General features: G+C 34.8%; 1 pseudogene across 1 annotated transcript; it reads left to right on the top strand.

Moving 5' to 3' along the window:
• The first annotated feature begins 1,120 nt into the window (after positions 1 to 1,120).
• On the top strand, positions 1,121 to 2,121 carry LOC308650487 (heterogeneous nuclear ribonucleoprotein A1-like; annotated as a pseudogene). Its single transcript has one exon. The product of its transcript is annotated as a heterogeneous nuclear ribonucleoprotein A1-like (transcript).
• The last annotated feature ends 21,871 nt before the right edge of the window (positions 2,122 to 23,992 follow it).

Genomic DNA, 23,992 nt, shown 5'->3' with positions numbered 1-23,992 from the left:
TTTTATCTGACTCTGTCCCCTTTAAAACCACCTGAGTTCTCATGACATCTGTGTAAAATTTCCTGTGATTCTCCATTTCTCTGAACTGCTTAGCACGTTTTCCATACTGTTCCCACTTGTGATTCTAGCCATCCTGTCACTGTTAGAAGATGTTTCTGTCATACCATGTATACTGTGCTGTACCATCTTTCCTCCCAGGTGCTCTACAACATGCACCATCGAAACACTTGTTACAGAATAACTTGATGATTTTGTAAATATCCTCTTGATCTGCAGGCTTTTCTCCATTTCTCAAAGTGTTCTTGTTTATCACCTTCAATGTCAACTTCTCAAAAAAAGTATTCTTTGATCTTTTCCTACCTTATACAAAATATTTCCTGTGCTCCAACAACAGCTTTTCTACTAGAGTTTTATTTCACTCTCTCCTTACGTCATAGTTAATTTTTCATTTCTTTCCCTCTTGATTTGAATCTTTTTTACATTGTTAGTCTTAATTTTCTTCAGGATAGAAGTCTTTCATAAAGGGCATTTTTAAAATGCTTTTTATAAATAAAAATAATATGTCAATGAATAAATGTCATCCCTCTAGGCTGGACACTATATAATAAAGTCAGGGATCATGTTTGTGGTTACCTTTGTCTTCATCAATGCGTATATAATGATTGAATTGAAAGATAATATAAATTGAATTGCTTTGAGTGCCAAGTACATGGAAAATAGTTCATTAAAAAATTTATAAATCCTGGGCATTGTGGTACATGCCTGTAATCCCAGTGGCTCTGGAGTCTGAGGCAGGAAGATTTCAAGTTCAAAGCCAGCCTCAGTAAAAAGTGATGTGCTAAGCAACTCAGTGAGACCCTGCCTCTAAATAAAACGCAAAATTGGACTGGGGGGTGTGACTCAGTGGCTAAGTACCCCTGAGTTCAATCCCCAGTAAACCCACCCCCCAAAAAAACAATTTATAAAGCCATTTCTGCCCAGGGATGCTGATGAGAAAAATAGTTAAAGTCTCTCTTCCTACTACCTAAATCAGAGTCATGTAAAGTACCTGAACAGCTACGGAAGTTATTCATCATAGGGCTGAGCTTTGGGACAACTGATGAAGAGTCTGATATGCCATTTTGAGCAATGGGGAATGCTCAAGGACTGCATGGTAATGAGAGACCAAAACACCAAGCACTCCAGGGGCTTTGGGTTTGTCACTTATGCCACTGTGGAGGGAGTGGATGCAGCTATGAATGAAAGACCACACAAGGTGAATGGAACAGTTATAGGACCAAAGAGAGTTGTCTCAAGAGAATATTCTCAAAGACCAAGGACCCACTTAACTGTGCAAAAGATCTTTGTTAGTGGCATTAAAGAAGACACTGAAGAACATCACCTATGGAATTATTTTGAACAGTATGGGAAAATTGAAGCTATGGAAATCATGACTAACCAAGGCAATGGAAAGAAAAGGGGCTTTGCTTTTGTTACTTTTGATGACTATGACTCTGTGGATAAGATTGTTATTCAGAAATACCATATTGTGAATGGCCACAACTGAGAAGTGAGGAAAGCCCTGTCAAAGCAAGAGATGTCTAGTGCTTCATCTGGCCAAAGAGGCCGAGGTGGTTCTGGAAACTGGTGGTGGTTGTGGAGTTGGTGGAAAGAACAATTTTGGTAGTGGAGGAAACTTCAGTGGCCATGGTGGCTTAAGGGTGATGGATATGGTGGCAGCAGGATGGCTACAATGGATTTGATAATGATGGTGGTTATGGAGGAGGTGGCCCTGGTTACTCTGAAAGAAGCAGAGGCTATGGAAGTGGTGGACAGGTTTATGGAAACTAGGGCAGTGGCTGTGGCAGGAGGAGTAGCTATGACAGCTATAACAATGGAGGAGGCAGAGGCGGCTTTGGAGGTGGTAGTGGAAGCAATTTTGAAGGTGGTGGGAGTTACGATGATTTTGGCAATTACTACAATCAGTCATCAGATTTTGGACCCGTGAAGGGTAGAAACTTTGGAAGCAGAATCTCTAGACTTTATGGTGGTAGAGGCCAGTACTTTGCCAAACCATGAAACTAAGATGGCTATGGCAGTTCCAGCAGCAGCAGTAGCTATGGCAGTGGCACTAGGTTTTAATATTGCCAGGAAACAATGCTTAGCAGGAGAGGAGAGCCCATGAGGTGATAGGGAAAAAGAAGACATGGTTTAGACAATACTCATGTGTATGGGCAAAAAAACTCAAGCAATGTGTTTGTGACTAATTGTCTAACAGTTTATTTTAGTTTCTGTTCTGTGGAAACTGTAATGCATTCCAACAAAGGGATTTAATGTAGACTTTTTTTTTTAATTTGCACCCATGCTGTTGATTGCTAAACTGTAATAAATAGTGTGATACGATGCTGAATAAATGCCTTTTCAAAAAAAAATTATAAAGAAATAAAGGTACCTGAAACTTACTATTAAAATTAATACTACTAATAAAAATCATTTAAGTAAAAAGACACTTTGTAAGTTTCATGTTTCATTGGACATGATATATATTTCAAATTATTGAAGAATCAAAAGTTGTAACAAGAAAAACAATTTCTGATACAATAAAATATTTTCAAAGCACATGTTTAATCATATAAAGAATCAAAGGATTATTTAATTGTACTTTTATTTGGATATTATGGTTCTGGCTAATGAATGAGAAATTAGTGGAGAGGAAAAAAAAGAAGCACAAGTATACTCCAGAATGAAATAAGTGCTAGAATGATCATGGTTCATCTAATTAAATGTCCCAAATTCACTTGGTGGCAGGGATATTTGTCTGGAGGGCAATGTTCTCCATGAAAATAATCTTTAAATGTATTTAGGTAACTTCATCTGCTTATTTTTAAAAAATTAAATTTATTTTTGAACTGATACATAAAATCACAAAAATCAAACAATAGAGAACTATGTAATGTTTGATACATGTATATAATGAATAAAGTCTAAATCAATTTAAATATATCTGTCTCTTTAAACACTTATCATTTCTTTAAGGTGAAAATATTCAAAGTCGGTCCTTTTAGCTTTTTGATATACAGAGGATTATCATTATCTATAGTCACCACATTGTGCAAGCACACCATATATTTTATCCACCTTATCTAAGTATTTTTCAATACTTCTTGAACATATTAATAGTTTTAAATTTTATCACAGCTTTAACAGATTTGTAAAGAACCTATTCAACTACTTAAATCCAAATCATAATATTTACTGCATGCCTATGGTAAGGTGGACTCTATTGTGAGCAATACAGTGCAAAGACCTAGCAACCACTTATGTTCTTAAGAAGGTTGACCAACATAATCACTTTTATAAAAAAGTGTGGTAATATTACATGTTAATTTTAATGGTAATATTACATGTTAAGTATTATAGGTTCCTGTCAGAAAACTTTAGGTAAATCTAAGTTATTAGAATTGGGGAAAGATAGGAGGTCTCAAGATGGCGGAATAGAGAAAGTCACTTTCCTGGCTGCCCCATGGCATGAAATCAAGAAAGCAGATAGGCATCTTCTCAGCGAGGTGGGTAAAAAAAAAAAAAAAAAGTTGGGGTGGGACTTTACTGGGCATTCAAGCCATCAGGAGGTTGGATATAATAAAATAAGAAAGAAATCCACAGCTCTACAGCTGCTGCCCCAACCAGAGGCAAGAGCCAGAACAGTCCCTCCTTAACCAAAGTGGAAGGATAGGAATTAAAGGAACCCACATTTTTAGGAGTCCTGTGATGTGTCTTCATATGCAGAGTTTAGAGATCAAAGACAATGCCCACCTAATGTAAAATGCAGGCTGCACAATATCCTTATGCAGAAAAAAAGCCACATCTGTGTGGAGGGTAAGAAAAAAACAAACAAACATTTTGCAGCCATGACATGGGGACCAGCAGTTGGGGAAGCCAATTCTTGGAAAACTCAAGTTTAGACCAAATACAGGCCTGTAAATCCCACATTGAATGGCATAGTGTGTCTAAGCTACCAGTATAGAATCAGACACTGTGAGAAGTTTACACAGGGGACTACTGGTCATGGAAACCCACCAGACTCTTCCTCTTCCTCTCCAATCCAGGGGATAACAGGACCAGCTAGGAGAGATGCAACTAGCCTGAAATTTGAAAGGGCAGGGGTGGGAGAGATTAACTTTGGAGATGCAATCCAAGACCAGGAAATATGGGGTCTAAGAATTGGCTCCTCCACCACATAAGAGAAACCTAGAAGAGATTCCTAAGGTATAGTCTTCCAGTGTGGACCAACAGTTGCTGGGCCCTAGAAGTGCACTTATTTAAAATCTCCAGGATAATTGATTTTCAGTGAAGTACATGGAGCATACCTAAGCCTAAACCCCACCTTCAGGAGTTTTGCCTACCAGATTGCCTCTCTCACTCCAGCAACCTAACACTGATGGAGCAAGCATCACACTCTAGATGACCCCATCTGAGAAGTGCTGAGAAGGGAAGCTGAGAGAGAATCCATTGATTTTTTTCTGTTTAATTGTGGCCTTAATGGGTCATATACATTTACATATATTCATATTTGGATTTTTTTCTCATTTCTAGCATTTTTGAAGCCAGCTATTTTCATAGATCAGAATTTTGAGGACTAGGATATTTGATTAATATATTTCCATTTTTTTATATTCCTTTTTAAGTTTTTACTTTATATATATATATATATATATATATATATATATATATATATATATAAGTTAATTTTACTTATCTGTTTTCCTTGATTCTCTTCCTCACTTATCTTATAGGAGCCAATCTCTATTGTTCTCTCTTCACTCTTTCTTTAATATCTACCCCTATCTTCTCTCCTTTTCCCTCATAATCATCACATCCTACATCATTTCTGTTCTCTCTCTGTCCACCACTGAAATTGTAAACCCTTTTGCAAACTTGCTGTTTTCATTATAGCCAATAACTGATCATATCATATCTGTTTATTGTGTCAATTAACATTGTAGATGTCATAGCAGGAACTATTTTTGTTTACTGCTCTATATTGTTTGCATGGGTTGTTGTTATTATTTGTCTCCCTCTAAATAGTGAGGTACTGGGAAACTTCTGGGATACTATAAGTCCACAGGATAGAAACACTGTTTCCTCACTCTGTGTGTGTCAGATGGGTAGACACACAAGCAACATGAAAAAGCAAGGGAAAAATACCCCCCAAACCAAGATATTTCAATAACAGAATACATTACCATGGTGGAAAAAATGTCAGAGATGGAGTTTAGATGTGCAAAGTTAAACTGATCTGAGAGGTAAAGGACAATATAAGGGGTGAAATCAAAGAAAAAAATACAGAAAGATTAAGAATTTACAACAGAATGAAAAATATCCATGATAAACAAAAGTTAAAAGAATTCACAACTAGAAAGCCTGCACTACAAAAACATACTCAATAAAATATGAATAAGAAATGACAAATAAAAGTGAAAGGGAGGAATTATCCTAGAAGAATAGTCAATCAAATCAGAAACTAATTTAAATTTTAAAAAAGACATAAAATGACCAGGAATAAAAATTACTTCTCACTAAAAACATTGAATGTAAATTGCCTAAACTCATCTATCAAAAGACATAGACTGGCAGATTGGATCTTTTAAAAAGACCCCAAAATAGGCTGTCTCCATGAGATTCACCTCATAGGCAAAGACATCCATGGGCTGAAGATAAAAGGCTGGGAAAAATTCATATCATTTACATGGATCTTGTAAACAAGCAGAGGTATCTATCCTCATATAAGATAAAGTGGACTTCAAGCCAAAGTTAATCAGAAGGGACAAAGAAGAATATTTCATACTGCTTAAGGGAATTGTACATCAACCAGATATAACAATCATAAATATTTATGCCCCAAACAATGGAGTATCTATGTATATCAAGCAAACTCTTCTCAATTTCTAGAATCAAATAGATCACAACACAATAATGCTAGGTGACTTTGACACACCTCCCTCACCACTGGATATATCTTCCAAACAAAAACTAGATAAAGAAATTACAGAACTAAAAAAATACAATGAATAATTTAGACCTAACAAACATATAAAGAATATTTCAAGCTAGATGTGATAACACATGCCTGTAATCCCATCGGCTTGGGAGGCTGAAGCAGGAGGATAGCAAGTTCAAAGCCAGCCTTAGCAAAGGCAAGGCACTAAGCAACTCAGTGAGACCCTGTCTCTAAATAAAATAGAAAACAGGGCTGGGGATGTGGCTTAGTTTTAGAGTGCCCCTGAGTTCAGTCCCCAGTACCACTTCACCACCAAACAAAAAGAATAATTCATCCATCAATGACTGAATATACTTTGTCCTCAGCAGCACATGAATCCTTCTCTAAAATAGGTCATATTTTAGGCCACAAAAGCAATTCTAACTAAATACAAAATTATAAATCAATGATAAAATAAAAAATAAGGGCTGGGGATGTGGCTCAAGCGATAGTGCGCTCGCCTGGCATGCTTGTGGCCCGGGTTCAATCCTCAGCACCACATATGAACACAGATGTTGTGTCTGCTGAAAACTAAAAATAAATAAATAAATAAATAAAAAATTCTCTCTCTCTCTCTCTCTCTCTCTCTAAGAAATAAAAAAAATAAAAGCTACTCTAACACCTGGAGACTAAATAATATGCTATTGAATGGCCAATGGATTCTAGAAGATACCAGGATGAAATTTAAAAAAAAATACTTAGAGGGAAATGAGAATAGCAATACAACATATCAAAATCTCTGGGAAACTATGAATGAATGGGGTTTTAAGAGAAAAGTTCATTGCACTGTGCTCATTCATTAAAAGAACAAACAGATAGTCATCAAGTAAATAACCTAACATTATTATCAAAACCATAGAAAAAGAAGAACAAATCAATACCAAAAGCTGTAAAAGACAGAAAATAATTAAAATCAAAGCTGAAATCAACAAAATTGAAACAAAAAATCCTAAAAATCAATGAAACAAAAAGTTAGTTCTTTAAAAATACAAATTAAAAATTTTATAAACCATTACCCAAGCTAATGAAGAGAGAGAGAGAAAAATAAACTTACTAAAATTTGTGATGAAAAAGGAAATATCAAAAAGACACTATGAAATATAGGTGATAATCAAACTATTTTGAAAATTTATATGCTAATAAAATAGAAAATCTTGAATATATTGACAATTTCTAGGGACATGACCTACCCATATTGAATCAGGAAGACAGAATATTTAAACAGATCAATTTCAAGTATTAAAATTGAAGATACTATAAAAAGCCTACTAACAAAGAAAAGCCCACATCCAGACAGATTCTCAACCAAGTTCTACCAGGCCTTCAAAGAATAGCTACACCAAACCTCCTCAAATTATTTCATGAACTAGAAAAGGAGGGAATCCTTCCAAACTCTTTCTATGAAGCTAGTATCATCCTGATACCAAAACAAAGACGCATCAAAGGAAGAAAACTTCAGACCAATATCCCTGATGAATATAGGCGCAAAAATTCTTAATAAAATACTAGCAAATTGCATACAAAAGCATTAAAAAGATAATGAACCATGATCAAGTAGTGTTCATCCTAGGGATGCAAGGATGGTTCAACATATGAAAATCAATAAGTGTAAATCATCACCCCAGTAGCTTTAAAGACAAGAATCACATGATTACTTCAATAGATGCAGAAAAAGCATTTGACAAAATATAACACACCTTCATGTGCAAAACATTAGAGAAAAACTAGGGATAGTAGGAACATACCTCAACATTGCAAAAGCTATCTATGCTAAACCCATGGTCAACATCATTCTAAATGGAGAAAAATTGAAAGCATTCCCTCTAAAAACTGGTACAAGACAAAGAAGTACTCTTTTGCCACTTCTATTCAACATAGTCCTGGAATCTCTAGCCAGAACAATTAGACAGAAGAAAGAAGTTAAATGAATATGAATAGGAAAAGAACTCAAACCATCCCTATTTAACAACATCTTGATTATATTTAAAAGACCCCCAAAAAACTCTACTAGAAAACATCTAGAACTCATAAATGAATTCAGTTAAGTAGCAGAATATAAAATTAACATCCATAAATCAATTGTGTTTGTATACATCAGTGGTAAAGCAACTGAGAGAAATTAGGAAAACTATCCCAAACACATTCATTTGGGAATGAATCTAACAAAAGTGATAAAAGACCTCTACCATGAAAACTACAGAACACTATAGAAAGACATTTAAGAAGGCATTAGAAGATGTAAAGGTCTCCCATATTCTTGGATAGGCAGAATAAATATCATCAAAATGGCCATACTACCAAAAGCACTATACAGATTTAATGCAGTTATTATTAAAATTCTAAAAGTGTCCTTCATAGAAATAGAAGTGGCAATTATGAAATTCATTTGGAAAAATAAGAGGCCCCAAATTGCCAAAGCAATCCACATCAAGAAAACTGACTTAGGAGGCATCACAATACCAGACCTTAAATTATACTACAGAGCTATAACAAAAATGGCATGGTATTGGCACAAAAACAGACATGAAGACGAATGAAATAGAATAGAAGACACAGAGAATAAACTCACATAAATACAGTTATCTCATAATAGACAAAGGCACCATAAACATTCATAGGAGAAAAGATGACTTCTTCAACAAATGGTGCTAGGAAAAATGCAACTCCATATGCAGCAAAATGAAATTTAACCCTTATCTCTCACCCTGAACAAAACTCAACTCAAGGTGGATCAAAACCTAGGTATCACATGAGACATCACACCTACTAGAAGAATAAGTAGGCCCAAGTCTCAATCATTTTGACTTTTGAACTAAATTCCTCAACAAGACTCCTAAAGCACAAGATGTAAAATGTTAAAAATCAATAAATGAGATGGTATCAAACTAAAAACTTCTTCACATCAAAGGAAACAATCGATAATGTGAAGAGAGAGCCTCCAAATGGGAGAAAATTTTCTCCACCTGCAGCTCAGAACATTAATCTCCATGATATATAAAGAATGCAAAAAGCTTCACACCAAAATACAAATAACCCAATCAATAAATGGTTAAGGAGCTCAAGAGACACTTCACAAAAGAAGAAATACAGTCAACAAATATGTGAAAAAATGTTCAACATCACTAGCAATTAGAGAAATACAAATCAAAACTACACTGAAATTTCATCTCACTCTAGTTAGAATGGCAATTATCAAGACTACGAGTAACAATGAATGTTTGCACGGATGTGGTCAAAGAGGTTCACTCATACATTGCTGATGGGGATGCAAAATAGCACAACCACTCTGGAAATAAGTATGGAGATTCTTCAAAAAACTTAAAATGGAACCATCATTTGACCCAATTATCTCACTCGTCTGTATATACCCAAAGAACTTAAAATCAGCATAGTATAGTGGCATGGCCACATCAATATTTATAGCAGCTCAATTCACAATTTAGCTAATTTATGGAACTAACCTAAGTGCCCTTCAACAGATGAGTGGATGAAGAAAATGTGGCGTATATATGCAATGGACTGTTACTCATCTGCAAAGAACAATGAAATTATGACATTTGTTGGTAAATGGATGGAACTGGAGACTATCCTGCTAAGTGAAATAAGTCAATCCCAGAAAACCAAAAGCTGGAAGTTTCCTCTGGTATGTGAATGCTAACACACAACAAGGTGGAGAGGGGAAGAATAGAAGTTTAACAGATTAGAGTAAGGGAAATGAAGGGAAGAAAGGATGGATGGGAACAGGAAAGACAGTAGAATGAATCAGACATTACTTTCCTATGAGCATGTATGATTACATGACCAGTGTAACTCCACATCATGTACAACCACAAGAATAGGATTCTAATTATAATAACTTATAGTCCATTTATGTATAATATGTCAAAATACACTCTACTGCCATGTATATCTAAGAAGAACAAATAAAAGAAAAAAATGTGGGAGAAAAAAATAGAAATTCCAAGCAGAGAAGATTGTGTGATTAAAAGCAAAGAGAAGCATAAACCATCAAATCTAAAACTACAAACAGATCATGATTTCTTAAAGATGAACATCTCTCAAAATGACCTTAAAGTATATTCCAGTATTCCTAATTTATTAGATCTCAGTGAAAAAAAAAGCCATACTTACTTGCTTTTTCTTTGGAACTAGATGTCTTTTTTTAATCTATATTTTTATAACAATTGTAGCAGATATAACAATAAGACTGACTTTTTTCAAAGACCTATATTCAAGACATTGCACTAAATACCTTGCATCTGTTCTATAGTTTGGATCTGCAATGTCCCACAGAGGCCCACATGTTGAGGTCTTGTTCCCCAGCCCTTGGACTATTGCAAAGCAATGGAACATTTAAGAGGTGGGCCTAGTGGGGGCTCTCAGGTCATTGGAGATGTGCCCTTGAAGGGAATTGTGGAATATTGGTCTCCCTCTCTCTCTCTTCACTTCCTATCCTCATTAGGTGAGTGGCTTTACTCCACCACAGTTCCTAACCATGATGTGCTGCCTCACAAGTCCAGAAGCAAAGTGGCCAACTCATGTGCTGGAGCCACCAAAAATATGAACCAAAACAATCTTTTCCTCTTTGTAGGTTGATTATCTCAGCTACTTTTTACAGTAATGAAATGCTAACTAACCCAGCCTGTCATTCAACTTCACCCTCACAGTCATTTGAAGAAGGTATTATTCCCCCCGCCATATTTTATAGAATAAGGAAGTAAAAATAAATAAATTTACTTGTCCAAGTTCTTACTGTTACCAAGTATCACTATCCAGATAATTCCAAGTGCCTTCTCTGAAATGTGTTCTTTCTATCATTTTGAGGTACTAATTAATCTTTTATTGATTTCTATTCAAGAAAAGATGTTGTTTTTTTAAATTACAACTTTTCAGGTTTAAGGAATTGTATGTTATTTGTTCTGTCCCCAGAATGATGTAGAATTTGTCATGTAAAGTAATAGCAACTCAATTTGTCACTGATTTTCTTGTAGAAATAATTATTTTTGCTTGCCCCAATTCTTTTACTCCCTAATTGTTTAAAAAATCACTTTTTAAATTACCATTATCCATTCAGTTATTCAGTATTAGACCATGTTTGTTATATTCTAAAATCTGTTCTCTCTTTCTTCTTTGAGCTAGAAAGTTTCTCTCTAAAAATGTACATATTTCTTTTCTTTTCTTTCTTTTTTGTTTTTCACAGCAGATGATGCATCTATTATTAAAACAATATCAATAATGTGACTTCTTAGCCCTCATTAAATTCTCTATTTTGAAGCTACCTAATATTATATCTCTCCTTCAAATTCAGTTAAATATTAGTTTCATTTGTTTTATCCTTAGCTTTAGAGTATTTGAATTATATTCCTAACACTTAAAAAAAGTAACTATGTCAACAACTTAAACAACTTTTATTTAATATGGTATGATTAAGTCCCATTCAATCCCACTCAATATTCCTTCCTTTCTTGTTTTATTATATTGCTTTCATTAAATAAAAAATATTTATTATGTGCTAAGGATTTACCTTATATAAAATAAATTATAATATAAACTCTCTAATATTCAAATATTTTCTTTCCATAATAAAAATGGTAGCATAAAATAATTTTTATTCTTCAGTTTATTTTCATGTGTTTATCTTGCATGAAGGATACCATTTATAGAGATTGCTAGTTGTTTAGCTCAACCTCTATGCTCCCTTCCTCTTTAAGTAATGAAATTTTGATTTTTACTGAGTATATTGTCACCTCAATCATAAAACTCTCAAATTTTATTGAAGTGAAGCATGACCATGTGATTAAGTCCCAAAGAGCTGAGTAATTTCATGAGTTATTGTGGTTTTGATATTTGAAAGTAATTTATTTATATTAACTTGAATAAATGTGTTAATTTCTTCAAATGTTTGAGATAAATCATGACATTATGCTGGAAAATGAAATTCTAGTTGAGCTCAGAAGTAGCCATCTCTTCATTCTAACCCAGATTCTCAATATGCTATATTGTTAACCTGAATTACAAAATCTCTTTGACTAAGGATTCTCAGATACTAGGGTATAAATAATTACTTGAATAATTCATTAAGCTGATAATTATCTAGTTATAATCTAGGATGACTGGATGCGATGTGAGAACATGAATCTGGATAAGCTTTGTTATTTAATGTGGTGGGGTCCTCAGGCAGACCTAAGAATCACTGCAAATAACTGCTATAAAATATTCACTTTTACCCAGCTGTTCTTTTGCTAGTGCAGTTCCTTGACACATCTTCCCTAGAAGCTCATATAAATTGTTTCTTTTTAAATAATATTATCAAGGCAGAATCCACATATGGTAAAGTACACTAATTGTAAGAGCATAACTCCAGGACGTTTCATAAATTTATTGAATCATGTAACCATTATCACAATCCAACTTTGATAAGTTCATTATCTGAAAAAATTTCCTTATGCCCCCTTAGTATGCATTTGACTTTCTGCCTCTCTATATTTATATATTATATATAAGTATATAATATATACTTAGATGTATATGTATTTATATATATTGTATTCGGGGAGAGAAGGGAGTAGAAAAGCCCTATTGGGCCCTATTCAGTGGCAGCTTCTTGTTCTATAGGGTTAAAGAAGAAATAAAAGTTGAGGAAATAAAAGTTGTTTGGAAATATCCAGTTGTAGTTGCTTTGTATGTTGCAACAGGTATAAGGGATGAAGTGAAGTGTGAAGGCCCCTCATACCCTCCATCTTGCCTCAGAATATGTCCTGGAACCCTGGTGGGGGAGGGGGGTAACCGACACTTTCCTTCCTGCTTCTTGGTATTGTTGGTGGCCACGCAGTGATAGAGCACCACAAGCAAGAAGAGCGACACTCCCAGCATGTTGGGGAAGATGACCAGCTGCATGTCTGTAATCATCCTAACCAGCTGGACTCTGTTCCAACGCTGCCTGCGCACCAGCTGGAGATAGGAGCCCTGGACCTAAACTGCTGTAGTACAAGCAGGCACTTCTGCCGGGCAGTGTGCTGGAATGACCTCTTTGTATATATTCTCTTTTTTTGTGAATATTTCCTATAAGTAAAATGAGTCACTCTAGTTTTTCTTGGGTGGACTTTTTCCACTTACCATATGGATTTAAGATCCATCCACACAGTATAGTGTGTATCAGTGATTCATTCCTTTTCATTGACAAATTGTATATCATTGATTGATTTATAACATTTTAAAAATATCCATCTGCCAAATTTGGTGTTATTATGAATACTGCTGCAATATGTATATGCCTTTATGTTGACACTATACTTTTATTTTTCTTGAATAGCTTCATGTAATTTGGTTGAGGAGGTGTCTATTTGTTCCTTTTGTGGTGTTGAGGGTTGAACCCAGGGTCTTGCACATGCTAGGCAAGAACTCTAACATTGAGCCTCATCCCTAGCTCCATATAATTGTTGTTTTTTTTTTAGAATAAACTGTCCACTATTCAAATATTTTGTTTCCATAAAGCATAATTTTTATTCCTCAAAAGAGTTTATTTGCAGGCATTGCCTATGTTACATAAAGGATTCCATTTATTGACTATATGCTGGAGATCACTAGTTATCCAGCCCAAACTTTATGCTCCCTTTCTCCTCAAGTAATGGAATTTTTACTTTTACTGAGTACCTTGTCACTCCTCAAATTCCTTGAAGTGCAGCCAAGTGACCAAGCCCTAGGCAAAGAGCTGTAACTGGATGTTTTGTTCAGAGTATCTGGGAAGGAAACATGAACCTTATTTACTAGGCCTAGGGTATAATTCCTTGCTCTTATACCTTTGAGGCATTTTTCTGCCTTCAACAGTGATGCAATATCTGGATTTTGGCAGACAACTTGGACTACAAAGTAATTTAGAAGATAGAATCCATAGCTTGGGCACAATAAAAAACCAGAAGTTGAGTCCCTGCCAATGTGGAGAGAAGAGTTCTGCAAATCACTTCACTCTGGTACCAGCTTCAAGTACAGGAATCCCTAAGACCACCCTGGGATTTGAAAATTTGCTAGAAGAACTCACAAACCTCACTAAAAGCTGTTTTATGCATGGAGATATTATATTGCAGTTAAAGGTTTAAATCCAGTCGAGATACAAGGTACATATAGCACAGCACAGGAAAATTCCAAACACAGAGGCTCTGGATTCTGATTTCAAGTTGTCCTCTATTCATAGAATGGTGAAAAAGGTTAATTTCCCAGCAGTGAAGGTAACCGTAGTCACAGAGTACTACCAGCAAGAAAGTTCACTAGAGCCTTGGTATCTAGAGCCTATCATGTTGGCCTTGTTGACTCTCCATGTGGCTGACCTCAGTCTCCAACTCTTTAGAAACCCAACTAATATTAAGTAACTAAATCCCCTGCCTTTAATCACCTTGTTAATACCTGGTCCTGCCCATACTCCCAAACATATATCACATTGTTGGTGTTATACAAAGCTCTCATCCTAAATCCCATTATTATATTTAGCTAACCCAGGTAAACAGACATTTTTATCAAGCAGAATATTCTAATGATTTAGAGATACCATGCAGGATTCCAATGACAAAGACTAGACCTCTTTTTAGGTAAGGATAAATTATTTATTGTACAGTATTTGCAGACACCATGGAGCCACAGATCAACTGTTCATATTCAGGTTTTTTTTAACTTGACAAATTTTAATCTTATTTATACCACTTTGGGGAAACAGACTGAATTTTTGCTATGTGATACCAAACCTCCTAAACAACCAAAATGGGAATGGGTAACATTAGGTTTACAAAGAAAATAAAATATACTCCTTATAATTTTTTTCTAACAATATATGAAATATTTAAAAACAAAGGAAAATTTGTACTTAAAAGCTCTGTTAAAAGACACACAGTTGTTATGATCCTATGGCATGATTACAGGATAGCCATTTAAATGTAACAATGCTACTTAGCAAACAACTAAATAAAATATATAAAGCAAAACGCTATAGAATGTAGAAATAAAATGCAGTTATATGCACCAATAAATAAAAACTCTTATGATATAGGTGTAAGTTTGAAAAATTTCTCCATGTAAAATGAAATTATCCTTTCACCAACATTCAAATAAAATCATGGTGGGAGTGAGGACTGTCACTATAGTTCCCAAATTACTAACCACAAAAAAAGATGTTACAACATTTCCTTCACCTTTCAGATGATCAAAGGTATTCAATATCCAAATGGTCTATAATTTCAAACTAAGAATGAGCAAACTGATCTAGAATCAATTTCTGGCATAGAATATAGTATATGGGGTGATGGAATGAATGAGATGAACCAGAAACACTATAACAGTGTTTTAACTACATGTGGTTTCTATTTATTGATTCTGAGAAATCTGAAAGTCAGCTTATAAAGCAGATGAAATTGCTTAAATAAGTAAACAAGGATGATGGTTTACTCAAGCTTCACGTTTTGCTTTCGAGACATGCACTCAATTACACAGGTTACAAGATGACTGATCTACCTCAAGGACAGGCAAGGTGAAAGGATAAAGGGCAAAAAGCAAAAGATACAGGCTAGCTAAGGCTGTTCTCTCTGTTAGAGAAACTGTATTCTCTGAAGTCCCTCCTCAGTGGACGTAACTGCGTCTTGTTGCAAAAAGCAAGGCCTCATATCCATCCCTACTTCATGGCCATCTAGGGATGAAGTGTTTTCATTAGTGACATTGCCCTAAACAAAACCAGCAGGCAAGTGAGATCTGTTATGAGAAAAAACAGAGTGTGTATAAAATCTAGTTTTACCAGTGAAGTTTAAAACACAGTTATAAAAATTATTTTTCATGATATAATTTATTTGTATACTATTTCTACATTTTTATTAATAATGTGAGTCCAATGTGAAATGAACTGAGCTTGATAAACTAAAGTTTCCTATTTCTCTTACTGTATTATGAATAAATTAAATAAAAATACTTCAGATAATGTTTTTAATTCCTTTGTGGAGCATAATATTTTGCTATTGCATATTGAAATACCAATGATGCAAATTTAGAGACTATTATTTTACTATCTTTTATGTTTTTCTTACTTTATTTCAAAAAGCCTATTTTTGATATCAAGATAGATTTATTCCCAATATTTTATAACTAAGATTTAGAAGAAACATCAAAAATATCAGAGGTCTGTTTGTAGATCACTTTGTGTTATTGTAAATAGTGCAAAAGAATTTATATTATCTACAATAAAATTTCAATTTGGTCTTATTTTCTAGAATGAATTGAGACAAATTGAGATGGGGGAAAGACATGATATACATTATATGGTATTCTCCTTGATTTTAATGTCTAGAATTTTTCTCCTGAAGTTGAGAAATTATGACTAAGCTAATGTCATATCTAGCTTTTTTTTCCTTGCAAACTCTTTTGTTTTTTATTTTCTATCCATATATAAATATATAGTTCATATGAAGGAGGGAGGAAGTGGGAGATAAAAGATGAAGGATGGAAGGAGGAAAGGAGGGAGAGGGAGAGGGAGGAAGGAAGAGAGAGAGAGAGAGAGAGAGAGAGAGAGAGAGAGAGAGAGAGAGAACAGCAGGAAAGACAGAGAAAGGAGCATACCTAGCTTTTAGATGAAGGTTTTTCTCTCTGTATGCATAATGTAACTTTCACAACTATTAAATTACTAGCTTTTTTATTAAATAAAGATATTTTAACCCTGAAAATTTAAAAAAAACATTTCTATAAAAAGGTAAGTATATATATATATATATTTAAGTTTTAAAGTAAATTTTTATTTTGGAATAATTGAGAAAAGTTTTAAAGATAATAAAAAAGTTGCTGAATATCTTGCATCCAATACCCTGCATTTTAATCTTACATTACCATATTGGTACATGACTATTAAATAAACTCCAGAATTTATATGGATATCACCAGTTTTTCAGGAAATGTCCTCTTTCCTTTCTGAGATTCAGTTCAAGACCACATTGTATTTACTCATGTCTTCCCAGTCTCCTCTGGGCTGTGACATTTTCTCAGTCTTGTTATGATTTTGGCAGTTTTGAGGAGTATTGTCCACATGTTCCATAGAATTTTCCCCAATCTGTGTTTATGTGATGTTCCTCTTATGCTTATTCTGAGATTATGGGCTTTGGAGGATGAACAACACAGAGGTGAGGAGCTGTCCTTGTCATGACACATTGGGATATACGCTTCAGTGTGCATCACTTGGGTAAGAGTGTTTGCCAGCTTTCTCCAGTATAAACCTACTGTTTTCCCTTTCTGTGCTCTACTCTGAAAAATGGATCATTAAGTCTAGCTTTCCTTTCCAAGTAAGGATGTATCTGTACACAAGATTTGAAATTCTGCTGTAAAGAAGATTTATATCTTCCTCCTCATTTACTTATTTAATGTAAATGTTTTATTGACGGCAAACAAATTTTCTCCATGTAGTATATTATACAGTATGATAGATGCAGAATATTACTTGAGAGTATTATACAGTAGAGTAGTCCAGGTTCTCACAGAGAAACAGAACATGAATACATACATTTGTGTGTGTGTGTGTGTGTGTGTGTGTGTGTGTGTGTGTGTATAACATATGTTAAGTAAAAGAGACTTATTTCAAGGAACTGGCTCATGTGATTATGGAGACTAACAAATCATTTTTAAAGTAGGGCAAAACAGCAGGGTATGTGGAAGCTCTCAGTAAGGAGATGAGGCTGCAGTTTTAAGGCACAATTTTTTTCTACAGGAAACCTCAGTTTTGGCATTTAAAGCCTTTGAATTGACGCAGTGAAGCCCACTGATGTTATTCAGGGTAATCTCCTTTACTAGAAGCCAGCAGATCATAGATATTAACTACGTCTTGAAATGCATTCACAAAAGCACCTCAATTAGTGTTTAGTTGTATCAGTGGGTCTTACAAACTAGCCAAATTAACACATAAAACTGAACTTTACGCATGGTCTATAGATTAAATTTGTGTTGACACAAAGAAAGATACTGGTTTTAGATTTTGTTTTTGTTTTCCTAAAGTAAACTCAAAGCAACTTTATTTCCTGCCATGTTCCTTTTTAAATATGCAAACAGATAAACAAATGAAATAAAATATATGAAGCTATATGACTAACTTAGCAAATTAACTGACTGTTTTATGGAAAAGAGAAAAATAAAAAAGAAAAATTATCACACAGAAGGCAGAAGCAACAAGTACATCTTAGGTTTTCCCCAAGCCCAACTTAAAACAGAGGCTTGTGTGAATTTATCTGGGAATGCTAGCCAAGAATGCAAGAGTGAGGGACAAGTGAATAAACAGGGAAGAAGAAATTAGAATAAAAAAATGTCTATGAAGGTAGCCAATTCTATGAGTAATGGGTATTTTGCTTCTGAGGAATCATAAAAATCCACCTGCGAATTGCTTTCATTTCCAGTAGGCATGAGGTAGCCACCCTGGAATACCATACCGTTTAGGTGAAAACCCACACTCTGCAAGAGTGCTAGATGGGTTTGTGGGAGACAGGGGCAGGAAGGGAGAGAACTCATGCAGGCTCAGGAAGGTGCTCTTACATTGCACTTGCAAGAAGCTGGTCAAGCTTGGGCATGGGATTGGGGGAGTTGGCTGCTGGAGCAGTGGATGCTGCATGAACAGGTTATGAGGAGAAAAGAGGGGTATAAAGGGTGTCTAGACATGCTCTTAGGTTGCATGATCAAGTCCAATAAAATCATCTTCACTATTTCATTCAATATCGGAAAATATATGCCATTAAAAATAATCTCTTTAATTTCTCACAAGCAAGCACATCCGTTTCCTTATTAGGTTTGGTAGATTCATAGGGCTAGAATGAATGGAGCAATGAATTTTTCAAATGTTAAAAATTGAATTAATTTTCTCCTAGACATTTGAGGATTCATTATTTTGCCATGGTGCATGGCTTCCTGATTGAGGCTCCTGATTCCAGGGTCTCTCCTGTCCAATACCTACTTACTCTTCTGTCAGATAAATCTTTTTATTCCATTCCTTTTGAACAAATTGTTGCATCCTACTGCAGTGATTTTGGTAACATTAGAATTCATTTCAAGACTTCACTCACTGCTTTCAGTCTGCGGATAATTTCAAAAACTTATTCAACTTGTAGTATTCCTCTCCCACTGACAAAAATTACTAATTTTATTTTTCTGATATCCTTGTTGGTAATTCCCATGGTCCACTGAATCATAGTATTTCCTTATGATAATACTTCAAAACCATTTGCTTTAAAAATTAACTCTTCTATCTTGGCTTAATATTTTCCATTTGAGCCATTGAACACAAATATGTCCTGCATTTATTTTTTCTTTTTAATTTAAGAAGTTTAAAATTTCAACAACTAAGATTTTCTCTGAGAAATAATACTATAAATGAAAGAATCCTATACATACAATGACCATGTAATGGTAATTTAAAAAAAAACATGATTCAGTTTTATATATTGCCATAAAAACTTAAACTGAAGCAGATACCTCTCTTATTTGCCCATCTCTTGTCAAGTGGGAAGTTTTTGCCTTGATATGTTTTTAATTATGTTTGTTCAATTTCTCTGGGCCTCATCAAATAACTGTCAAATTGTCAGTTTCTGAAATAGTCAGACTTTGAAATAAATGTCTGATTATTAGTGACAGCACAAACCATTGTATACCTATCATGAGCCAAACACTGTGCTAAGAATTTCACACACATTAATTCATTCAGTCCTCACAAAGAACCAATCTGGAAATGAGGGCACTGAAGCCCTTACAGTGACCTAGCTTACCAAGGCCTGCAGAGCCAACTACAGGAATAAATCATAGGATTGAACATGTTTATAATCAGTGTGACAAACCTAATTTTGGAGATACAGCAGAATCTGGCCCCAAACTAACAATATTTTAAATTTCTGCCTTATCCATACTATCTTTGCTTTAATCCTCTCTGCAGTTCTCATAACAGATCTAAGTATACAGCTTCGACAAGACTTTCTGTAACTTTATCACAGTGTCAGGGTTTCTCCTAATTTAAGCACAGTCTTCTTTTGTTTTACCATGAGAGAAGAATTCGTTTTCCCTCTCTATCTACACCCCTATCACCCACTGTTTTTTTTTTATTGCTTTCTACTCTAGTGCACTGTCTTGAATCCTCTCTTTCTTGCCTGTAAGCTCAATTGCTCTCTCTTCTCTAATTCCTCCTCTTCCCCATGAGACATGCTTGCATATTTCTTATTCTTTTTTTATGCAATTTTGAAACTAATAAAGTTCCTTTAAGAATGTTTTTATGAGACTGGATGGGTGTTAGAAAAAAGAATGAGCCTTTGGATTAAGATATCTATGGTACCAGATGTGCAGATTTGATAAGCTGAAGCTGAGAAAATAAAGCCTAACCAGTCAAAAGCCATAAAAGCAAAAATGAGATTTGGCTAAATAGACGAAAGGAGAGAGATATTCTAGATCGAGGGGGGAAAATGAGCAAAGGAAGAATGGTTCTGGCAAGTTCAATGGATAGAAAAGTTGTGTTCCTTAATTAGCAGAGACAAAAATTCTTGGTGAACTCACCAAGAATTCACAATCCTAATCTGGCTACAGATTTAAATGAGTATACCTGGAAGAGCTATGCTGTCATTCATTGACGGAACAATGAAATAAAATGATGTTTCTGAAAGAGGGATCAGATGAGAATAAGAAGACCATGGTAGATAATATCTAGAGACAGAAATACCACCTGAAATATGCAGTAATTCTGCTGATACCGTAGCCTAAGTCTGAAAAGTGATGAAATTGAGCTAAAGATTGTTCTTATTGTAAAACCACCAGAAAAATATAACACCTAAATTGATAAGGATAAGCAAGGTGCACTGAATGATAATTCCAAAATTCCAAAGATGATGGACTAAGAAATTGATAATCCTTATAGTTTGGTATAATTTTTGGAGGAGACCAAAGAAAAGTTCTTATTGTCATATTTCTAAGAACTACAGGATTTCTGAAGTTCTCAGGGAAAAAAAAAAAGATTTGGTATCCAAACAACAGAATTTTAGGCTGTGGGTACTGTCCAGTGGTAGAGTATTGGCCTGGTATGCATGAGGCTCAGGTTCAATTCTCAGCACTGAAAAAAAAAAAATCACGCAAAATGTTACAGAGGAGACCTGCCCATGGAAGTCCATTGCCACCTGTTCTTGTGATCCCTCAGGAATAATTTCAAGCATATAGATGTAATTGATTAGGAAAGGATGAGAAGTGTTACTCAGATCACCTCTGGATAGAACAGCATGGCCTTTACAGAGTGTGGGCCTTTTAAGGATGTGGGATCCTTTTGTTCTTATCCTATTCTTTCTTACCTCCTTAATCAGTTGATTACCCCTTTGTTTAGTCCCCAGCAAATTTTCTTTGGGAGGGTCCTGATGAGCTAGTCACAAGGGGTGGGTGTGACATGATCTTGAAACAACAGTTTTCTTAAGGGGTTATAATTAACTGACTGGGGAAGGTTGAGCACACCTGTTCCCATCTTCCAGATATGTGTTTTCTATTGTCCCTGGTCCTTTGAGGCATACCTCTGATTTTTCATTGTCCTCCAGAACCACATGCTCAAGACTAACCTATCTACCTAACTAAAAACAGAGTTTTTTAAAATATTCATTTTTTAGTTGTAGTTGGACACAATAACTTTGTTTCACTTATTTATTTTTATGTTGTGCTGAGGATCAAACCCAGGGCCTCGAACATGCTGGACGAGCACTGTACTGCTGAGTCACAACCCCATCCCTCCCCAAAAAAATAAGAGTTTTTATAATGGTTTTGTTTTAGTTAAAATTCTAGAGACACGTGCATTAAATTGTGAAAATTATTTCAGATCGTAATGCATTTGAAATGCAGTTAATTTGTATAAATTTATTGTGTATTCAAATAGTTGACCTTTTGTGACTAGATCAATAATTTCAAGGTGATCTTTAAATACTAGCCACATTTTCTGGATATCAAGTTTTAGCTTTCCAATCTACTTTTTAACTCTTAGGAAATTAAGAAAATGAAGACCTGTTGTATGTGTGTCTCTCTCTGCCTCTTTCTCTCTCTCTCTTTTCCTGAACTTAGATTTGAATACTGACCCCAATGTCTTTGACCTCTGAATATGGATGCAATACAACTTTTAAATATCTGATTAATAGACAAAAATATAAACACGAGCCAGGAACTAAACTACTATTAGTTTTACTAGGAATTTCCTTCCATCTCTGATCTAAACTCTGTAGGAGTTTTTCTTTCTATTTCTCATCATTCATTAGTATATATTTATTGAACACCTAAGAAGTGCTAACACTAGGTACCCAACAGTAACACAGCCCTTTGCAAGGTTATATTCTAGTGGGTAAACACTGACAATATATAAGAAAGTATATGAATAAAATAATTTCTGGTGACTGAAGCTACTTTGAAGGATATAATTATGGTACTGTGACAGAGGAAGTATTCTGAGAGGAGAGTCAAAATGAGATAGAATGGAAGGCAAATAACTTTCTGAAGCAGGACTTTGAGACAAACACTGAAGACTGAAACTGCTGATCATACTAAGAGCCCAGTGACGAGCATTCCAAGCAGAGGATGTAACAATTAAAGGCTAACTGTAAACTCTTAAAAGAAAATATAGTGATGTGTTTTCAAGACCTTGGAATTACTAATGAATTTTTAGGCAACACTAGAATCACAAGTTGATATCAGGGGAAAAATAGTTTAACAGGACTTCATCAAAATTAAAAACTATGCACCTAGGGGCATGGCTTGGTGGTAGAACATTTGCCCAGTATATGTGAGGCCCTGATTCTCAATTCTCAAGAATGAAAAAAAAAGAAAGAAAGAAATTATTTTATTTTCAAGGTGACCATTAAAAAAAAAACCCAAAGGCAAATATACAGTGTGGGAAAAAATATTTGCAAACATATACCTGATAAGGGACTCATGTCCAAACTAAATGTCTTAACAACTCAATAATGTAAACACAAAAACTCAAAAATGGACAAAAGTTCTGAATAGGCATTTCTCAAAGACAGTATGCAAGTGGGAAATAAGCACATAAATGATGACTGACTTCATTAGAATAAAAAAAATGAAAATCAAATCCACAAAAAGATACCACTTTACAGACTAAGGCAATAAACTAAGATACTGAAATGATAACAGTCTACTTGGAATGATAGAACAAAAACCTTAAACCAGTGACAATTGAAATTTATTTCTTACATTCTGCAGACAAAAGTCCAAAATCGAGGTGCAAGTAGATTTGGTGCCTGGAGAGGACTTGCTTCCTCATTAAACAATGCCTTCTTTCTGTGTTCTCACAAGGTGGAAGTGGTGAGCTAGCTTTCTGGGGTTTCTCATATTGGCACTACTGCCATTCATGAAACCCTGCTCTCATGACCTTATCACATGCCAAAGGGCCCACCTTTGAATGCCATCCCCTTGGGAGCTTGGATTTCAGCATATGAATTTTGGGGGAACATAAACATTCAGGCCACTGAAGATAGCTATAATTAAGAAGTCAGATAATAACAAGTATTGGTGAAGGTTTGAAGAGATCAGAATAATCATGCACTGCTGGTGGGAATGTAAAATGGCTCACTTGCTTGTAAAACGGGTTGTTTCCTCAAACAATTGAATTTATTATAGTCAATTGTTATAGTCTCCATATGACAAACCAATTCTACTCCTAGGTGTATACTAAGATAAATGAAAACATATGTCCACACTAAAACTCATACTTGAATGTTTAAAACAGCATTATTAATAATATCCAAGAGGTAGAAACAACCCAGTTGCCCATTAACTAACAAATGCAAAAATAAGATATAGCATGCCCATACAATAGAATACTATTTGGCCATGAAAAGAAAGAAAGTATTGATACGTCCTATAATAAGAAAGAAATTTGAAAACATGGTAAAACGTTGTTTATTCATGTAAAAATCTAGCACAAGTAAATACACATAAGAGATCAATTCTTGT

Source organism: Spermophilus citellus (genome assembly GCF_964194105.1).
Source record: "Spermophilus citellus genome assembly, chromosome: 5".
NCBI classification, from domain to species: domain Eukaryota; kingdom Metazoa; phylum Chordata; class Mammalia; order Rodentia; family Sciuridae; genus Spermophilus; species Spermophilus citellus.
Note: the sequence above shows the minus strand (reverse complement) of the source record. Positions and strands in the feature narration are given on the sequence as shown.